Source organism: Peromyscus eremicus, chromosome X, assembly GCF_949786415.1.
Source record: "Peromyscus eremicus chromosome X, PerEre_H2_v1, whole genome shotgun sequence".
NCBI lineage: Eukaryota > Metazoa > Chordata > Mammalia > Rodentia > Cricetidae > Peromyscus > Peromyscus eremicus.
In genome coordinates this window covers 8,383,380-8,389,228 of record NC_081439.1, presented here as the reverse complement: position 1 = coordinate 8,389,228, position 5,849 = coordinate 8,383,380, and positions in this window count along the sequence as shown.

Here is a 5,849-nt window from a genome sequence, read left to right as displayed (position 1 = left end):
TTTTCCATTACCCAGTCTAGAATATCTTTATCCCTGGAAAACAGCTCTCATCTTGTCTGATATCATGATGAAAATTCCCATTCTTGAGGGGTCTTGAACCTCAGTTACCAGCTCCTTTTTGGGCCAGGATCATGACGTGACTACTTCCTGTTGCTGTGTGACTTTCCCTGGTATGTTTATTTCTATATTTCTAGGTACCCCACACAGGGCAAAGGACAGACCCAAACAACGGTTCTGCCAACATCTAGCCTGGTGAACAAATTGGTTTAATTGGCGTTACTAACAGGATATGGGCAGCTACACCACCAAAGACCCTCCCTTCCCCAGCAATTGTTAACCGCCCATCTATCCCTGTGGAGGAATGGGGTGGGTCCTTGGGAACCTCATGAGCCCAGTCTCTCCACGAGGGAATGGTAGTGAATCCAATCTTGTGGGGGTCTCATGTGGGTAATCGCAGCTGTTGTGATGTCAAGACAACAACAGTTACGTCATGTCCAGAGCCCCAATAAGAACTGAGCAAGGAAGTACTGAGAGGTACCGAGTAGTATCATCTGAATGTCAAATAGCACACCCCCTCCCATCCCCAACGCTCAGCAGAGCCCTACCTCCTCATCAAGATCAAGGTCAATTAAATCTGCTGGAATAGTAACTCTTACTGCCTGCTTGATCCTTAGTGTGGGGAGCCTAAGGTGAGTGGGTAGAAGCCATACTTTACATTTCCACAGGGCTTTTTCTGAGCCCCGGGTGGGGGAACTAGCCCTTGGGGAGCTAGAATCTCCTAACGAGCAGAACTGAGGATAGCCAGACAAAAAAGCACAAAATCCCCTCGTGGTTGTTGAGAATAACGGCCTGTGGGAATGCCCCTCCTCTCCTCCTTTCTTACAGTACCCTTTTATTTCACCAACTGGGGACACAGTGGCACACATGCCCATTAATTTAGGATGCAGTACCCGGGAGGATGACAGGGTATCACTTTCAAACCAGCACGTCACCTGTGCCTTTAACAAGCCATTCCATCTCCAAGTTTGGCATGCAGCTTCTGGGTGAGTCAGTGCGCTGCTTTTACAGCCAGCCCTGCCCAGTTGCTGTGGGACTGTCCATCAAAAACGGCCTCAGCTGTCTCCATACAGATAAATAAGTATGACGTCTGTCTGTAAGTATCTCCGACTTATTTTTACCCTATGAATTAGTCTTTCGGGGTTAGTCCAAGAGTGGAGCTAAAATAATTAAAGCTGGGACCCTGAGAGTGTGCTATGCAGCGCCCGGCTTTTCTCCACGGGTTCTGGGGCTTGAACTCACATCTTTATGCCTGTGTGGTAAGCACTTTACTGATGACTGAGCCATCTCTCCCAGCCCCCACTTACCTTCTTTTTGTGAGATTTCCCAGGAGATGAAGTCCTGTGTGCTGGAAATCCCGTGTTCCATGTTGGTCCCTTTCTTTGTCCCCTCTCTCCTTCTCTGGTCACAGAGTCTCATCATTCACTACGCAGCCTAGGCTAGCCTTGACTGTGTACTCTTCCCAGCATAGTCTACAAGGGCAATGTCCCCTCCTCTTTGCTTTTTTGGATCAGATTGCTCTTTACTTTGTTGTTGTTTTGTATTGTACTTTTTTGTTTTGTTTTGGTTTTTTTGAGACAAGATTTCTCTGGTCATAAGGAGTATCTTTGCTGTGGTAATCAATTTTGATTGCCAACTGTGTTGGATTAAGAAATGCCTAGGGTGTTAGTGAGGCACACCTTTGAGTGTGTCTGTGAGGGTGTTTCCAGATAAGTTTAGCAGAGGAGGAAAGGCCCACACTAAAAGTGAGTGACACCTTCCCATAGGTCAGGAGCCCAGACTCAATTAAAAAAAAAAAAAAAGGTAGCTGGTGGGGGCGGGGGTGGGGGGGTGGAAAGTCAGATGGATACCTCTCCCTGCTTCCTGGTCCATCAAGCTGTGAACAAGCCCTCTCATGCTCCTGGCACTCCAGCAGCCATGAGGGACTGTGTCCCCACAAACTACAAGCCAAAGTGAGACTCTCTTGTCTGCAATTGCTTCTTGTTGGATATTTGGTCACAGGAACCAGAAAAGTAACAAATACACACTAAGCCCCAAGTGTGAGTTGAGCATTGGTTCTCAGCCTTCCTAATGCTGTGAGTGTTCCTCATGTTGTGGTGACCCCAACCATACAATTATTTCATTGCTACTTCATAACTGTATTTTTGCTACTGTTATAAATTGTAATGTAAACAGCTGTGTTTTCTGATGGTCTTAGGCAATCCCTGTGAAAAAGTTGGTTGTTTGATCCCCAAGGGGTTGCGACCCACAGGTTGAGAACCACTGGATTTGAGGAAGCCACACAGGTGGAAGGGTGATGGATCATCTGCTGCTTCGGACATAAATGCTCTTGCAGCTTGCACAAGATAGAAGAAGCAGGTGCTTGGAGCTGATCCAGAGAAAGCCCCACTTCTGCCTCATGAAGGATTGCTTTTAAGGACCTTCCGGAACTTGATGGGTTAAACAGAACTCAGTCCAAGTCAGGTGAAGTAAAAATTGCCTTTAATCCCAGCACTCAGAAGGCAGAGGCAGGTAGATCTTTGTGAATTCAAGACCAGCCTGGTCTATATAGAGAGTTCCAGGCTAGCCAACATGACATAGTGAGACTTTGTCTCAAAAGAAACCAAATAAATAAATAAACAAACAAAATAAGAAAAACTAAACATCCCCCCCCCCCCACTGCCGCCCAGAACTCAGCCCATGATGGTCAGTTCTGGATATCTGAGTACCTTGGGTGAACAATTGTTTCTACTAGACCCCCACCTGCCAGCTCTTGTTTGGTGATCTGTCGCCAAGGAGCCCTGTTCTGTGAGAGCACATCCACCTGTTGTCCCTGGCCTGTGGAGGATGGTCATTGAGTTTCTCAGTGAGTCTGGTTCCCTTGTCAGCCGTGAATTGCTTACTGAGTTAACTAAGAATGTTGTTGGGGTCCTCCTGTGAAGTGAGAACATCTAGTGGACTTAGGATATAGCACCTGTACTAGTTTCTCAGGTTGCCTCATGAAATACCAGGTTTAAACCAGGACTTATTTTTTTAATATTTTAAAGTTGAAAATGAACTTATTTTTGCACAATATATTCTGGTCATGGTTCCCCCTCCCTTATTTCCTCCCAGATCCTCCCTGTTATTTGTTATGCATTGCTGTTTACCACGTGAGAAAAGTGACGAGGCACAACAAAACCCACTATTAGAGTTTATTAGGGGAAGGGGGACAGAAAGGATGTGCTTAGGCCTATTGAAAGGTTGTGTAGGAAGAGGGGGGAAGGGTGTGTGGGATCTGCTTTTAAGGATTCCCCAGCGCATGTGCATATGGGCTTATGTAGCTACATCATGCATACGCATAAACTACGTGATCACACTGCACGCAAATTACAAGATCACACAGTGCACAGATTTCGTAGGACATAAGACCCAGGGATGACTAATTGGTTTGCCAGCACATGCTTGGTCATGGAGGAGTGGCTAGGAATTCTATCACTCCCCACCTCCTCATCCTTCCAACTCCATACCTTCTTTCTCTCTCTCTTAAGAAAACAAATATATGTGCTGGAGAGATGGCTCAGCTGTTAAGAGCATTGGTAGCTCTTCCACAGTTCTTGAGTTCAATTCCCGGTAACCACATGGTGGCTCAAAAACCATCTACAATAAGATCTGATGCCCTCTTCTGGCATGCAGGTATACATGCAGATAGAGCACTCATACCAAAAAAAAAAAAATTGCCTGGCAGTGGTGGCACACACTTTTAACTCCAGCACTTGGGAGGCAGAGGCAGGTGGATCTCTGTGAGTTTGAGGCCAGCCTGGTCTACATAGAGAGTTCCAGGACAGACAGGGCTACACAGAGAAATCCTGTCTGGAAAAACAAACAAACAAACAAACAAACAAAAACAGAAAACAAACAGGCAAATAAAAAGGCAGAATAAAAAATAAAAATAGCAAATAAAAAAACAAGGATAAAACAAAACAAACAAAAAGAAAAAAAACTAAGAACAAGGATGAAACACACACACACACACCCCAAACAAAACCTATAAAAATTCAAAGTCGGAAACCATAATATACAAGCAAAAGGACAAGTAAGGTTTTAAAAAAATGCCCAGACAAAGCAATATGAGACAAAACAAAATCTTCAAAAATACCTCTGGGTTTGTTTTATGTTGGTCATCTACTGCTGGGCCTGGTACTTGCCGTTATGTGTGGTTTGTATACCCAGGGAGACTCCCTTAGAGAAAGTGAGTTTTCCTTTATGAGTGGTTGTTAATTGGAGATAGTTTCTTTAAACCAAGACTTCTTAAATTGTTTCCACTTGCCATCACATTTCACCTATGAAATTTTTGTACAAGCCTGGGTATATAGGCACATAATTTAGTCTCTGAAGAAAACATTTAAAAACAATTATTTTGATCTGGGTGAAGTGATACACACCTATAATCCTAGCATTCAACTCCAAGGCTGTCCCCTGACCTCCACACATCCACTTTAGTACCTATGTGTCTGTACACACACACATACACACACAGAGATTTTTTTTTAAAGAGAAAGTGGAATATATGTCATCTTATGAAGCAGATGCTTATATTGTCTTCAAACAAAAGGGGACCACTAGCCTTAAAGTCCATTTTGTTTGCTACTAGTGTATTCACTTTGGCTTTGCTTATAGTTACTGTTGGCATGGGATATATTTTTCCAGCCATTTACTTTCAATTTATTTGTGTGTCTAGATCTAAAACAAATCTCTTATAGATGGCATATCACTGGATCATATATTTTATCCATTTTACTAACTTGTCACTTTTAATTAGAGATTTAATCTATTTACATTTAATGTAATTACTAATAAAGGACAACTTTCCCCATTGCATTTTTTCCAGGATGTCTTATATTTGTTCCTCAATCTTCATTGTTGTGTTCTTTTTTTTTCTATAGCAAATGAATATTTTCTAGAGTATCACTTAAATTTTCTTGACATTTATTTTACTTTATATTTTCCAGTTTGTTTTTTAGTGGTTGCCCTGAGAATTGCATTTAATATCTTACATTTATAACAATTCAGTTCAGTTCAATGATAAGTTAATTTCAATAGCACACAAAAGAAATCCTTTCTCCTATATAGTTTAACACCCCTCCCCATCCCATCCCGTTGTCCTCACAAATTAAAACTGGATTCATAGGCAGGTGTGGCAGCGCATGCCTGTCATCCCTGCATCTGGAGAGGCTGAGTCAAAGAGGCCATTCTGTTGGTTAGTTTTCTTTTGTTATTATTGTTTTTCTCTTTTGAGACAAAGGCTGATCTCTAACTCACTGACCCTCTAGCCTCAGCCTCCCAAGTGTTGGGATTACAGACATGCAATACCATGCTGGGTTTAAATTAGTTTACTTAATGAAGAATTGCCTTTCCTTCCATTGTAGTAGCCTAGTGGTTGGCTACTTGGAGAGATTTTCTGTCCTTTTGGAGACAGAATCTTAGGATGAAGCATGGCATCCCAGAGATCTGCCTAAAGGCATGTGTCAGCATACCTGGCCTGGGAGATTTGAAGTTTATAGACTAGAACATGTTGGAGCTGGGAAGATAGTCTGGTGAAGATGGGAACAGAAGATGGTAATTGGTCAAGTCTGGCAGAGTAGACTCCAAGAGTGTCCTTTCGGACCAGAAAAAATCCCTGGCTCCTGTTTTCTTGTTATCTCTTACCCCTGCCAGGAAGCTACATGAGAGGAAAATTGAGAGGAGACACCTGGACGCCTGGACGGGCCAACTGGACTGATCAGCTCATCTCCCTCACCTCCCTCACCATACCACACACACCCGAGTTTCTC